The 17,115-nt window shown below is 32.4% G+C and overlaps 1 pseudogene; it reads left to right on the top strand.

Annotated features, from left to right (window-relative positions):
• On the top strand, positions 9,618-16,449 carry LOC109329011 (annotated as a pseudogene).

The following is a 17,115-nucleotide window of genomic DNA, read 5'->3' as shown; positions in this document are numbered from 1 at the left end:
ACAATCTAAAATACCAATTTTACAAAATAATAATCATAGTTATACATCAAAATTATGAGAACGAGTCCTCTATGTATTAAAATAGGAGAAAAAAATATATGTAATAACAATATACAAGTTTTATATATTGTAAAATAATAATAAAAATCAATTGTAGATAATGTATTAATTGGTATATAAATTTTTACACTAATAATACATAGATATTACACTTTTAGAATAATTTTAACCACTCATCTAAATTTTTTCGTGTCATTTATGGAGCTAATCATGTTCTCTAATTATTAACAATCACGTCTTTTTTGTACCATATGGGGCTAATTTGTTCTCTAATTATTAACAATCAGGTTGTCTGACTTCTTAACCAACTCATCCATTCACTTTATATTGTGATCTATTATAAAAGAATGTACTATTTCATGTGTCACTATTTATGATTTATAAAAACTAATTAATTATTATTTTTTAACTTAAATATATTTGTTCAACTAATTATAAATGGTGGTGCATAAAATAACAAACTAATTAGAATAACAGAAATGCTCCCTATTTGATACTAACTTAATCTAGCACTAACTCTCGTTAAGTTCTACGATCGTATCTAAGAAATACCAATTAATGAATTATAAAAATATATTATTTTATTGAAAAGTAATACAATTAAATTGATAAATAATAAGATCCTATTTTTTATCATCATCATAGATTATACAACTTATGAGGAATGATAGATAAAATTCACATTTCCAATTGATTTAAAGTCTTTGTCACGTTTTTATGAATAAAACACAAACAACCATTTTTATGCTAAAATTTGGAAAGTATGATCATTGAACTAAAATTATTAGCTCATGAGTCGAATATGGATCGAAGAAAATATTAACACATAATCCATAATAAAACAATATTCTCGCTAATTGTATGAAATAATTTATATGCTTAACTTTTTTGTTTATTTCTTTTATTTATTTAAAGAGGACAAATAATATATTTTTATTTTTTATGTCTAATAATAATTTATCTTGCTCTTATGTATGTGAGAGCATATCTATTATCCTATAAAGTATGTCATTTTTGTATCATTGTTGTGATTGATTGGAATACGTTAAGTTAAAACTTTAATAATTGAGTATTTTTTTGACCAATCACAACTCATGACACATGAAGTAAAATATTTTTTGAGATAACGTATGTGCTCCATATGTACTCCACGGTGCAATAGGTAAATCAAAGTATCAAACCTACATAGGTCTGAATAAAAAATTATTTGATTGGTTGAGTGTATTTTAATTATTTAAGAAAACAAAAACGACATAGCACAAACCCCTCGAAAGTATCGTTTAAGGTCGTCAAGCACGAGCCCCTCAAATTTAAAAAGTTAGGCACAAAGTTTGTAAAGATTAAATTGCACGTCAAGGTGCAAGACCTCGAAAGGTTAAATTACACGTCAAGGTACGGGACCTGGAAAGGTTAAATTTCACGTTAAGGTACGGTACCTGGAAAGCTTAAATTGCACGTCAAGGTACGGTACCTGGAAAGCTTAAATTGCACGTCAAGGTACGGGACCTGGAAAGCTTAAATGACACGTCACAGTACAAGACTTGGAAAGCTTAAATTGCACGTCAAGGTATGGGACCTGGAAAGCTTAAATTGCACGTCAAGGTACGGGACCTGGAAAGCTTAAATTGCACGTCAAGGTACGGAACCTGGAAAGCTTAAATTGCACGTCAAGGTACGGGACCTGGAAAGTTAAAATTTCACATCGAGATACAAGACCTAGAAAGTTTAAGTTTCACTTCAAGACACAGGACCCGGAAAGCTTGGTTTTGAATGCTCATCGAGGTGCAGGACGCGGAAAGCATATATTTCACATCGAGGTACAGGACCCGGAAAGTTTAGATTGCACTTCGAGGCACAAGACCCGGAAAGCTTAGATTGCACTTCGAGGTACAGGACCCAAAACGTTTAGATTGCACTTCGAGGCACATGACCCAAAAAGCTTAGATTGCACATCAAGGTACTGAACGCGAAAAGTTTAAATTTCACATCGAGGTACATGACCTGAAAAGTCTAGATTGTACTTCTAGGTACAGGACCCAGAAAGCTTAGATTGCACGTCGAGGTACAGGTCCCAGAAAGTTTAGATTGCACTTCGAGGTACAAGACCTGAAAAGCTTGATTTGGATTGTAAAGTAATGGGTAAATGTTTGAGAGTATGATATGTATGATGTTTATCATGATGTAATGTATGAGTTATGAATGTGATGAAATGAAGTGTATAAACTATGCACCAATGTTCTAGTGCGTTCATGAATTGTCTTTGATATATAAATTTGTCTCCCTTTGTTGAGCTTGACTGAAATGTGAACTCATTTTCTAATTACTGCTGACTAGGATGATCTATTGATGGTTTGATGTCCGTGTGTTATATTGAGATGAACAATTAATCTCAATAATGTTGCGCCAGTATAAGTTATTTGGAAAATCATCTTCGAGAGATGGAAGTGTGATTGCTTGTTTTTCTTCGAAGGAAATAATTTGATTGCCTCAGTTTGCATAAACTATAATGGACATTTTCATAAAGGTGTTCATTTCACTTTCCCTAATTTTTGTCCAGAATACCTAATGTTGGTATCTCCTATGAATTCCTTTTTTTTGTAATGATACTAAATCACCTTTTCAGGTTTTCGACTTAGTATCGCTCTCTTTTCCTTAGGCCACCCTTGCGGGTTTTCAACCTAACACTCTTTTTGTTTTGTTTAACACCCTTAGGTAAAATTGCCCTAGTTTTGAGCTTCATGAGACTTTTTTTATTCAAGAAAAAGGGACCCACCCAAAAAATTGCCCAGTATGAGATACTAGGGGTTATCCTTCTATTCAAATTGTCTTGATATACTTCAATTCGAGAGAACTTCTACAAGAATCATCCCGAAATTTCCTCAGTTTGGGTGATTATTCCTCCTTTGGTCTAGTGCTTTTTACTTCATGCATAAAGTCTTAAAAAGAAATACTAAAACAATGATCATATAAACTTGGTTAAGTGTTTGAGCTATGAGTGATGATGAGAGAACTGAATATGAAATTGAAATTGTGTTAGGTGTCTGAGTATTGATGTGGTGGTTATGATTGTGATCTTTAAGATGGAATATGATTCATGCATTAAATATGAGATATTTTATCAAAAAACTTAGTTTAGTGGAGTCAGCGTTTCCTTGCCATGGGTGAATCTTAGACAAATCGATCCTCAACAAGGTATTTTTAAGTTTATATTGTGGTCTGGCTAAGGGTGTCCAAGAAAAGATATAAGGCTCAAATATGTGTTTCTCATACCCATTCCTCCTCTCTCCTTTCTCCTTTGCCCTATTTTTCAATAGTTTTTTGACATGACATTCAATTACTAAGATTCTACTTCATTTTTGTAATGTGATAAGTCAACATTCTTACCTTACTTGATAGGATTTGAATATTGCTTTTGTAGGTCTTTGATATTGATTTCATTTGCCCTAACTTTTTCCTAAAATATTGAAGGTTCTCAACGGGCTTTTATTTTGTACTTGGACCAAATGAACAATTTTATATGACTTGGATTTTGACCTTTTTTATCCTTCGAGTAAGATATGGTGAATGATGTGTGTAAAGTTTATTTATTTTCTAATAAGTGAATGTCATGAAAAACTGATGAAAAACTACCCTCCCTGGACTTTTTGACATATTGAGGGTTATTTAAAAAAAATCTTCTTTCATAATATCTATGGCTCAAATGGGATGACTAAGGATATCTTCTTAGTGTTTGGGAATTATCGAAGAAGCCTTGTGTCATCGGAATAATCTGCTTAAGGATTCACACCACTTTGGTCTTACATTTGCATCATCCCTCAATTTTTTCAATCTTATATCTTAGTTTAATGCATGAATTTATTTTTGTTTTTTTAGTAAATATGACTTGTGGGATGATAAATTTGCAAGATCAATGTACTAGTATATAAATGCAATGGAAAATAACTTTTTTATTCACAAAAATGAAACATGAGACCCTTTATTTTGCAACTCTAAAGCCCTAAGTAGAGCAAATAGAGTGTATTACAATATAGTTCTCAAGAAATAGCACTTGGTTAGGATGAGTTCCTCACGAATGGATTTCGTTTCATGTCCTCCTCAAATCGAAGTATCTCCTTGAAACTTGACCATCCCTTCATTAATCAAGTCTCATACCTTGCCTTTTAATTGATTGCAACCCTTTGTCAGATGTCCTAATGTCCCTCCATGATACATACAATGAGCACTTGGGTTGAAACCTTTTGGATATGGAGGCACCACCTCCTTAAAGGGAAGAATAATTAATAAACCCCTTTGAACAAGTTGTGATAGCAACTCAGAGTAAGACATGAGGATCACATCATAAAGACTTTTTCTCTTTCGTTTTCGAGATGGTCCTCATTGATTGTGAGTAGAAATATAATTTTGTTGGAGATGATGATGTCGTTGAGGTTGGTTGAAGGTTTCGATGAATGATGAATCACCTTCCATCCATTCACCTGTAGTTTGATCTCGAGTTATGTGTTGAGTTGGATCTTTCACACCTCTACCACTTCTTAGACGACTTTCTATCTTCTCCCCTATGATCATCGGTTGACGAAATCCCAAAGATATGAATCCTAACATCGTACTACAGAATGGTTGTTGGAGAGTGTCGATGAACATTGAAACACTATCTTCATCAGATATCTTGGGCTTAACCTGAGCGGCCACTTATGCCCACCTTTGGATATACCTAGTGAAAGTTTCATCATCTCTCTTGATCATATTTTTGAGTCTTGTCCTATCAAGAGCTATATTGATATTGTAATCATATTGCTTGACAAAAGCATCGCATAAATCCTTGAAACACTGAATTTGTGAACGTTCAAGTCGCAAGTACCAAGTGGTGGCAGCTCTAGTTAGGCTTTCTTGAAAGAAATGGAGCAACAACTTGTCATCTCTGATATAGGGAGTCATCTTCCTAGTATACATGGTCAAGTGGTCTTTAGGACAAGAGGTTCCTTGATATTTGTCAAACGCTGACACTTTGCACTTTAGTGGCACGACAAAATCCGATACCAAACATATGTCACTAACGTCCTTCAAACTGCATGAATTGGCTTCTTCCATGGCTCTTATTCTTTTCTCTATGGCATTTATTTCCTCTTGATAACGAAGAGTGGTAGAGTGATTAGGTTCGTCTCGATCAACTAGAATCTCCATATGGAAAAAAGTTTGCAAACTAGCTTCTGAGGATGGTGTTTCAATCTGTGCCACTAATTTATTTTCTCTTTCTCGGTCGCTTCAGTTGGGTCCAATTTTATCACCTTTAAAATCAATTTTAATTCATGAGCGCATTTGGTAATGGATAATGAAGTGTGTGTCACAAGTTTGGGTATGATGTGTATGGAAGAATGGGAGGATGGTGCATCAATAATGTATGCATGTTGTTTTTTTCTAATTTTTCTTGAATGAATGCATTTGATGTTGCATGAATGATTTTTTCTGAATAATGTATGGTGTATGCAATTTATTGTGTAATGATATATGGAATGGAATGTTTGAATGATTATTTTTTGTTTAAGTATATGAATGTTTGAATTCGTGAATGAATGATGTATTTTTTTTTATTTTTACATGAATGGTAAATGTATGAATTCGTGAATGAACGATGTATTTTTTACATGAATGATGAATGTATGAACGATGATTTTTTAATAAATGTTTGGATTATGATTTTTTATGAATGTTTGAATCATAATTTTTTTTATGAATGTTTGAATCATAATTTTTTTTATGAATGTTTGGATACATTACACCATAATTGGTATTTAACAACGCACATTCAACAACTCTTATGTGTTGAATGCTGTTAAATATAAGGTAGAAGAGAATTAACTGCTCTTAGTTAAGCAAACACTTTTAAATGTGTTATCTTTAACAACGCTTATTGAAGAAAACATTGTTAAATATCATACCTCATATATTTAACAATACTTCTTCAATAAGCGTTGTTAAATGTGTTATCTTTAGCAATGCATATTTAAGCAAGCGCTGTTAAAGATGTTATATTTAATAACACATATAGACGCAAGCGCTCTTAAAGATCATATCTTAAAGATTTGGTTATGGGTCTGCTTGCCTGCATATAGTAGGGAATGACCGGAAAAAATAAAGAGAACAATAAAAAGAATTATATAGATACAACCAAAAGTGTTTACAATACAATATAAAACAAACTTAACATTAATAACAATCACAAATGCATTCCTTTAATGCGAGCGTCATTTCTTCCAAGTCCTTCGACTCCACGATGACAGTCACCTTGGGTTGTCATTTCCTATCCAGGCATCTCAACACTTTAATAGTTAGTTCATGTTTGGCAAATGATTTATCTAATGCAATGAGATGGTTAATCATGTGAGTAAATCGCCTTTGTAAATCAGAAATAGACTCATTTGGAACATGCAAAATAGCTCATAATCATGCATCAATGTATTCAATCTAGACCAATTGACATCACTAATGCCTTCGTGGGTTACTTGTAAAGTGTCCCACATATCCTTGACACTATCGTACTAAGAAACTCTAAAGAACTCATCGTATGAGAGTGCGAAGGTTATAATGTTTTTCGATTTCAAATCAAATTGCACTTTTATCTTTTCCTCGTTGGTCAAGAGAGTTCTTGGTTTCTCTTTCGTTTTTTCATTCACTATGTGTAGTGGAACGAAAGGTCCATTTTCTATGAAATCCCAAATTTCCGTATCGATGGCCTCAATAAAAATCCTCATTCAAATTTTGCAGTAAAAATTGGAGGACCGTCGATGGATATGTCATCACCACTAAACAGGTTAGAAGAGCCCATGGTAAAAGTGCTTAGGATCAACGATCTAAGCGGCTAAGCTAGCACGGTCATACTAGCTTTGATACCACTTGTTGGGTCCCACGGGGCTCTGCCACTCACCTAGAGGGGGTGAATAGGTGATACAGTACACAATTACCATAGTTCGATAAACAAAAAAGAAATACAAATTTACACACTATTTAATCGATTAAAGACAGACTTAATGGATTAAATCGGTCTATTATTAATCAATTAACTAACTACTTAATCGATTATGTAGTACAGTTTCAGTTAAAATAGTTTTCTTTCGATCTTCCAAGATTACCAAGATTCAACCAAACTTACATGTACTTATTACAGACAATTAAGAGCAGTAAATGCACAATACAGAATATACAATTATCATAGAGTTATATGCATGTCAAGTTAATTAAATCAAGTAATGCGAAAATGTAAGAATATAAGGGAAAAGAAGGATGAGACTCAGCTTTTATCCTGGTTCGTTTGCGGGTCCACTTGCAAACTACATCCAAGCCTCCCCTTCTGATCTTGGGAGATTTTTATTCACTATGGAAATTCAATGTTCTTACAAACACAATTCCATTACAAGATGCAAGACACTCCTTTCTTGGATCTTAAACCCCCACTCCGATTTGACTACAAAGCTCGCCTACTTGGATACCTCACCATTCGCGACTCTAGCCCCAACCTAAGTATCACTTACAATGAAGACATCTTGCTTCTCGCGGAGACACTTACCTAACTGCAGCTAGGGTTTTCCCAAACCTATTCTCCTTCTATGGTGATACAACACACCAAGAGAATGTGTCAATGTTTTAGTCTAACAATTTTCTTCAAGTTACATATTCACCTCAATGTGCAGATTTTACACTCTTCTTACAATCTAAGAACCCTTCTCAAGATCTCACAATTATAGAGTAAAATGCGAGAGATGCAAGGTTCCTTTTTCACAAAGATATGACAATTAAGCTCAACGAGTATCTTGTAAAGATTCACCATTTTCTTTTCTCATAAGAACACTTAGAAAATCTTTCCAAAAGATATGAAAGTTTGAGCTTAAGATTTCCTGAAAATGTGTAAAACTCTTTGTTTCGAAAATGTGTTCTAACACTATGAACATCTTTTTTAGCAATATGAAAAACTTGGGTTAATATACTATTTTGTTTTTAACTGAGGTTAATTGATTATACTTAACCTTAATCGATTAACGGGTTTCTTGGAAATAACAGAAAACAGAATCAGTAACCACCTTAATCGATTAACTCACCATTTAATCGATTAATGTGTTCCTCCCAAGGATTAATCGATTAACACATATGTTAATTGATTAATGGTTTTCTAAAATATATTTTAAATGATGAATGAACCTCCTACATGATTTATAACCTAATGATGCATGCATTTGAATGAAGTATGATTTAAAACACTTTTTAAATACATTCAAAATATATGATCATGTATGTATGTATGTATGTATGTATGTATGTGCATGTAGATTATGTATGTATGTATGTATGTGCATGTAAATCATGTATGTATGTATGTGAGTCTCTTTTTAGATATGATTGATTTTAGTTTGTGAGACTTTCATTGGGGTTCATCCTAGCCTAGATTCTTACTAAGCAAGCAACTTAATACCTAATAAAGATATAAAAAAAATACTTAACCCCTAGATCTTCTTTTGCATGCTTTGGCTTGTATAATCTTGAATCTTGACTTTATAGTTGATATTTTGTTGTTTGTAATCTTGGCTTTATAGTTGATATTTTGTTGTTTGTTCAACCTCTCAAGCTTGTCCTTGAACATTAACCATGTTGTCGATCCTTTGTCTTTATCAATCTTTTGTCTTCATCAAACTATGTGTGTACTTTGTCTTCATCAAAATATATGTGATGCATGCTTGTATCTTCAATCTCTCATTCATGCATGCTTGCATCTTCAATAAATTATCTCTTATTTAATGATTTTCTACAAAAATATTTTTAAAAACTAAAAAAATAGTAAGATATTATGATTTTAGTGGTTGAAGAAGATAATTCCTAATATAAGATGTTTTATTCTCTTATAAAAATGCTGATAAGATTTGTAAATTAAATCATATAAAATTATATATTCACAATATATTTAATAAAATTTAATAGTAATTATCTAAGATTTTAATGTAAAAGTTTTTTTTACTGTATCACATGGTGTTATTCACGTGTGAATTACTTTCCTTATTTCCTAATACATGAATGATACATTGATGTATCTTTTCCATGCAAACATTACCTAATCACAATAACAAAATTGGTTTAAATTATAAGGTTATATATGTCATTTGAAGGAGTGTCCCCATTATGAGGAATCAAGGGTCGGGTAAAATTACAGCAGCAAAAAAAAATCAACTTACAGCATAAACTATAGCTTATGTGGGCCCCACTTCACTTTGAAGTAGGAATAAAGATCCCATGTTCATATTCTCTTTAATAAATAAGAGTTTGCTAACAAATAAAAGTGACCTGGTCGATGTAGGAATTGAGGGATGTATTCTTGAAGTACACCTTTATGATTTTAATTTTTCTTCCTTCCTAGTCAGAGACAAGTTTTACTTTCCAAAATAAGGTGATTTGTTACAGAAAAGGTGCACAGTGAAACATTCATTCTGTTCTTTGTTTCAAAACAATAAGATAGTATACATTGTTCATTCACTTTTCTCTTCTTTTTCCCTCTCACTAACTGACTTGGGTTCTTCTCATGCAGTTCAATAATAGCCCATGAAACTGCTCTGTATTTTTTTTCTTCAACTCAACTCTCTTTGGTTTTTATGAAAAGTGAGTTTAGGCTTCATTTTCTGCTACAATAATGTTTGAAATTTTTGTTTTCTTAGCATTTAATTTTGAAATGTAAGATTATTTATTATATGGGTATTTGGAGGTTGAACTAGTTCTCAATTTTGTCTCCTATTTTGATTAAATTTATGTGTTACAAAATTTGGCATTCTCTTGAGCTTTTTCATTATAAGCTTTTCTGAAAAGCAGAAATAAGCTAATCAGTTGTCACTAGCTTCTCTGGATAGCCTCAAGTATTACGCATAGTCACCTGGTACGCGGTTCATCACTATCAATATAAGACTTTTTTAATAAGTCGTATTACAATTTCGTTACGAGGTAGGGAGTACACACCAACTTCATGGGAATTTCGTGTACTGCATATTGAATTCATCTTAAAGAACGTCTTTTAAAAATAATATAAAAAGTGATAAACCGTATAACAAGATGGATCATGTTCCTAGTAACCACAAGCTAATCATATTTATGTTGTACGTGTCTTTGTGTTCTGGCCAAAGTTTGAGCCTTTGTTATTGTGGCTCTGCTGAACTTTGTTAAAAGTCAAAGGCTGGATCAGTGTATGGTGTTAGAGTAGTAGATTATATGTTGATTCTAGAATTTGTTTTTGTTAATTTTATTTTATTTATTATAAGATTGCATGTTTGTTGATGGAACAATCCAGTGAAATCTTCAATTTTGTTTGGTTTTCCTGTTTTTATAGATTAGTTGGATCCTTTGTTGGAGTAGGCATGGATTTTATGAGATCATGTTGTTTTTCCAATGTTTTCTCTGTATTTCAGGACGGGTAAAATTGTTATTAGTTGGATGTTATTAAACTGAGATCAAAATTGCTTCAGAAGTAAAATCTGATGAAGAAAATGATAACAAAGGTAGTATGTGGAGTTTGGATCAGAAGCTTGACCAGCCTATGGATGAAGAAGCAGGAAGGCTCAGAAATATGTACAGAGAAAAAGTATGATGCTTCCAACAGAATTTGCTCTGTCAAACCAGGTCCCAAAAACAGAAAATAATAAATAATTAAAATTTTAATTTACATGACATATTTTTATGAGTAAATTACACTAACACCCCTGAATTTCAGTGAAATTACACAATTATGCCTCACTTTTCTACACCTACACAACCCTCCCTGATTTTTATACTCATTATACTGATCACCATTCCATGAGAAATAAATGTAATCTTTTAAACAAAAAAATATGATAAATACAATCAAATTAAACAAAACATGATATATTGTTGAGGAGTTAGGATCTCTCCATTAATGGAGATGCAAGTGAACACTTTTGTACTTACATATATGGTAAAATTGTTATATCCTTATATCTTAAGGGTAAAAATGGCAAATCATATTATATTTTTATTTTGTTTTGGGTGTACTTGTCTTTCCATTAACGGAGAGGATCCAACTCATTGTTGAGACAAGTCCAATAATATACAAATCAATGTATCTTCATTGTTTTTTGTTACAAAATGCATCAACAATTATAAACATATATTGTTTAAATCGTTTTTATACTTTACTGTAACAAACCAAAAATAATAAAGAGATATTGACTCGTATATTATTTGGACTTCTCTCCACAATATACCATGTTTTGGTTAACTTAATTGCATTTACCATATTTTTTGTTTAAAATATTACACTTATTTCTTGTGCAGAGGTAGTCAGCATAACAAAAGTATAAAAAATGAGAGTGATTTGTGTAGGTATAAAAAATGACAACTGATTTGTATAATTTCACTAAAACAATTAATATAATTTACTCTATTTTCATTATTGCATACATGTTTTGAGTCCTTGTTTAGACAACATATTTGTGTTTACTACTCCTTTTAACACTTTGTCTCTTTCTCTGAATCAATTAGGTTATGTTTTTTTAAGAAACTGTAATTTATTATACTTATTTGGCTTTCTTAATTAATTAACAGAACTGCATAGTATATATGATGGTTTAACAATCCTATGAAAAGTGTAATTGTTAGAGTTATCCTTAGTCTCATTTTCCCAGCTACTGCTTCTTGAATGCATATATCATATTTTATCTTGATTAACAGTGCATCCAGGGAATGCTATGCATGCAAAAGGTTAATGTACAAAAACCACTACCAAAAATGTTGTTTAGATTTATGAAAGTGGAATCTAAAATTTTGACCCCCCCTTTAAATTATCAAATAATTTTGTAGGACTTAATGATTATCCTAAGTTGTTAACAGTAAAGGGCTAAGTCTTCACAAAGTTTAAGCATTGATGGAAACACTTGAATGATTTATATCTTTAACACAACCCTTTGCATACCAGTATATAGGGCTTGAAGCATGAGCAATCAGCTAGCCTATTTTATCTCATCCTTGAAGTACTTGATTGTTTTATATTTTGGCTTAAATATGTTTTTAATCACTGCAAATATTAAATATGTTTTTAATCACTGCAAATATAGACAACTCTGATTTTGGTTCCCCAAATTTTTTCTTTGATTTTTATTTCTACTTTAGTTGATTGTTTTGATTTTAGTCCATGTAGATGATGTGTGAACACCACAATTGGTCACATTATCAATTAGTATGACACATGATGGTGTCAACCACATTCATCATTAAAGACTGATGGCAAAATTTTGGAAGATATAAAGATCGAAACCAAAAAAATAACTTATTGGGACTAAAACCAAAATTCAGTATATTTTTAGGGACCAAAAACATTTTTATGCCTTATATTTTAACAACAATGAAGACGACATCATTTACACATGAATGACATTTTACTCTAAATTACAACCCGTAGCATGAATTTGAAATAAACATGTTTGTCTCGAATCAAATTCAAATTAAAAAAATGGGCCACCCATTGTACAAGGCACCACTTAGTGATATCTAACGATGATGGATGTATGCAATGTCGGAGGTTGTTTTCAGGATTTGAACTCGTAACTTCATTGTCAAACAACAACCATACTATTGCGCCAAGCTAACCCTCTTGCGCCAATTCATGTACATATGGAAACATCATATAGACTAAGAAATCAAACATTTACATGTCCGCTAACTCTTAAGTGAATTTAAGCTAAACTTTCAATATGAATTTCTTTGTTCTTGTTTAATAACATGATTATATGTTTGCTATTGGTGTTTAGTCCTTATAGTATAATTCCATGTTGATGTTGTGTTGATTATTTCAGAAAATTTCTGCATTGTTACTTCTAAGGCTTGCATATCAGAGACTTGGTGTAGTTTATGGAGATTTGGGCACTTCACCCTTGTATGTTTTCTATAATACATTTCCTAATGGAGTTCAACATAAGGAAGATGTGATAGGAGCTCTTTCCTTGATTATTTACTCTCTTACTCTGGTGCCACTTCTCAAATATGTTTTTATTGTATTTAAGAGCAAATGGAAATGGCGAAGGTACATATTGTTTTCTAATTTCTAGTTTCTGTTAATTAAGTTAGTTGTTATTATTGGTCAAAGGGAAAACTAAGTAATATCCAAGTTCTCTTCATCAATGGCATGTTAGCATTTGATACACTAGTAATAATAACTAAATGGGAAAGAGAGCAGAGACAAAGACCTTTAGTAAATGGAGAGTATAGTTACTTGGTAGACGATACAGGTATGGATTCGTGGTTCACTTGGGGTACACAGTCGTCACTTTTTACATTAATTTTATGAGACATTCTTTATGATGAACTTGATAGATGAAACACAATACGGTGAATTGAGTATATGGTAAGTAAGGTAAATGAAAGAGTTAGATAATTGCGGAGGAGACTATACAAGGTGGGCGAAATAATAATGTTTAGAATGAAAACTAGAATTTCAATTGTTGTGATTGTTGTGGCTAGGAAAATAATTATTGGCGAGAAATGCATCTTGTAAGAGCAGTTTCAGAGAACTTAGAGTAGAATAGTGACAAGAATTGTTTAGTCTAGATGAATAAGTTAACTTTCTTACTAAAAATCTAAGTGGATTCCTTTAATAACGAAGTAAAGCACACTAGTATTTGCATATATGATATATTAGACAGATATGTCTGTTTAACACTACAGAGCTGCAACTAAGTTTTACCAAATTTACTTCTGCTGAGAGCAGGTGGAACATTGGCTCTCTATTCTTTGCTCTGTCATCATGCAAATATAAAAACCATTCCCAACAAACATCATACTAATGAAGAACTAACAACATATAGCAGGTCGACCATCGATGAAAGACCATTTGCTGCCAAAACTAAAAGGTGGTTAGAGGAAAAGGGGTATATTAAAAATGTCATTCTTATTCTCATACTTGTCGGAACTTGCATGATGATAGGAGATGGGATTCTGACCCCAGCCATATCTGGTATGCTTTCTTCCTATCTACCCAAGTAGATTATCAATCATTTTACATGCTTCAATAGTTTATTTCTCATGCTTATGCAAATTTACTGAACTGTGTTGAGAAATCATAAAATCATGTTATAAGATGAGAATAAAACAGTTATGTGAATATAACTTGAAAATACTAGGATTTTGAATGTCTTTATGGATTACTTGGTACTAATTGCTCAGCAAATGAAATAGAAAATCCTACCAACTCTTAAGCTTGATGTTGAAATTTTTGAACGCCCGTCCAAGTCTTGCAATATGGCAAGTGAGCTGGTTTCTTCATTGGGCTAAGCGAAGGGCCATATACGTAGGTTGACAACATATGTTGACCCAAAACCTTGAGATTAGGTTCATAGACCCATTCACTTATATGTTCATCACTTGCACATTCCTTCTCGATGTGGCACTTGCTTGAATTTCAAACACTTAAACATGTTTGGGTATTTTAAATTGGTCTGATATGTTATTATGTGTTGGTTTCACATTAGTAAGAAAGATTAAATAATGTAAAGATGAAAAAGAAATCGATGTGTGGAGTTAATTGGGGATTGGTAATGCTAGAGGTTGTAGTTCTTCTAAAAACATGTATGCCAAATTCAAACACTTTTTAGTTTTTTGTTGTTGCTGTTCTTACTAGGAAGTAGGAACTGTAAGGATTGAAAAATGGAAAACAGAAAGTAACTACAGTTTGTCATGCTTTTTTGAATTAGTAACATGAATTCTGAAATTGTAAGGTTTAGGTAGGAAGAGGGAAAAGAGAAAGACATTTAATAACATGATATGAGTTTGATATTTAGATGTTACACAATACTGTAACTCAACACTTCTACAATGGATTCATCATGTACTGTAAATATTTTAGTGTGAGTAATGGCCTGCTTTTCTGATCGCTTATTCTTCTAGCAATTTGCGTGATTGGGTTGAGAATGATGGCCATATTTTCAATAATGCTACCTTGGAGGAGCTGAAGACACTTCGATGCATTATTTTACCGAATGTGCTAATTTATCTGAGATCCTTTACTTGTGGTATTTTGGATATAGTTTGGGTGTTTTGGCCCTTTGGTGCTTGTTTAGAGTATTATTATTTTTCAATGAAAATATGTTGGAAAATGTTTATATGTAAGTATTAGAAAACCTCAAACACATGAAAGTAGAGAAAGAAAGAAGAGAAAGAGAAGAGACAAGAGTGGAAAAGAAGGAAGAGTAATTGAATCTGTTATTATGTTTTTTCATGCTTTATACTGATTCATTGAATCACTATTTATAAGTAGTGACTGATACATGAGATATTAGGTGACTAACAGATAATGACCTACACTAACAGTTCATAGCTCTATATTACTCTAATAGTATGGCTCAGGACTACAAACAAAATGGTTTTGCTGCAGTTAGTTTTCCCCCTTCAGCATCATCTATATTATTCGTTTCCAGTTAATTCAAGATATTCACTATAAGATCTTATATTGCAGTTTTATCAGCTTCTGGTGGTATCAAGGTAAATCACCCCCATTTGAGTAGTGGTATATTCCTATATCTTTAACAATATGTTCCTATATCAGTTTCCAGTTACCCTTATGTGTATAATTCCAACTGATTTTAAGTTGGTAGTCACCAAAACTTTTTTTTCCTGGGTTACAGGTGTTGTTGTTGTGGTTGCTGTTGTAATATTAGTTGGATTATTCAGCTTGCAACATTACGGTACCGATAGAGTTGGTTGGCTATTTGCACCAGTTGTTCTCCTTTGGTTTCTCTTAATTGGTGGTATAGGAATATTCAATCTTTGAAACATGGGAACTCTGTTCTAAAAGCCTTTTCACCTTTGTATATATATAAGTATTTAAAAAGAGGAGGAAAAGAAAGTTGGACTTCCCTTGGTGGTATCTTGCTCTGCATAACAGGTGCATGCATTTTTTTATTCATTGTCGCCGGTTTCCATTCCTCGTTGTATTTCAGCACTAACAATGAATGAAGTGGATAGTTAATTTGAGGTTGAACTTGTGATGATTTATTTCAGGGACAGAAGCACTTTTTGCCGACTTGGGTCATTTTCCAGTCTCATCAGTACAAATTGTATTTGCTCTATTTGTGTTTCCTTACCTTCTTTTGGCCTATTCTGGTCAAGCTGCATACTTGATGAATAACTTGAATCATTCACAAAATGTTTTCTATCGTTCTATTCCAGGTTTGTATTGTTTGTCACTCTACATTGGATTTTTCATTTGTGATGCTTCTGTGGTGTTTACAGTAGAATCAGCAAGTATGTTTTCACATTCTTATTACAGAACTTCGTGGTGGACGTACAACATTTTCACTTTTGTTTCTCTATTTTCGGTATCTTATGTTCACTAATTTATGACAATCATTTTTTAAAGTTTACTATTCAAATTGAAGTTGTTGGCCATAAAATTGTATTTGATGCAAAACCATTCTTGAGACTCCATTTGATACCTTAAGGGTTAATGATAGTTGCTCATTGTAAATAGAACATTAGAAAAACACAAATAGGGGAAAATAAACTGAATACTTATGTATTTGGTTCAATAGTAAGACTGAAAACAGACTAGTGCCAACTTCGACTGCTCGCTCTGTGTGTTAAGGAGACAAAGTGTGAAACATAGTGGAAAAAGTGTTAGTGTGTCACACATCACAAAGTGCTGTTGTATAGTTGATTGTGTTGATGGTATTTTAGTAGTGCAGTTGAAGGGCTTTTAAGTTTAATCAAATGTTACTTAGTTGTTAATTTTGTGATTTTTAACATTGGAGAAAGCTGACACTCCAATAGGTTTTTTATGTTTTATGTTTAATTTTTTCAATGTTGATAGGATCTTATGATTCGTATTACAATTACACGTATTATGTGTACACCCACCCTCCATATCTCGTATAAGATATCGATCTTGTTAACTATCCTTGTGCCATCTGTGCTTATTGTAGTTTTTAATATGTTAAACAAGATATATACTGTGTTTACCATGATGTAAATCTCATTCAAATTATTCCTTTGTTCTTTTGAAGGAAAAAAATCACTCAAGTAAGT

The sequence above is a fragment of the Lupinus angustifolius genome, chromosome LG16 (genome assembly GCF_001865875.1).
Source record: "Lupinus angustifolius cultivar Tanjil chromosome LG16, LupAngTanjil_v1.0, whole genome shotgun sequence".
NCBI lineage: Eukaryota > Viridiplantae > Streptophyta > Magnoliopsida > Fabales > Fabaceae > Lupinus > Lupinus angustifolius.
This window is presented reverse-complemented; position numbering and strand designations above follow the sequence as displayed.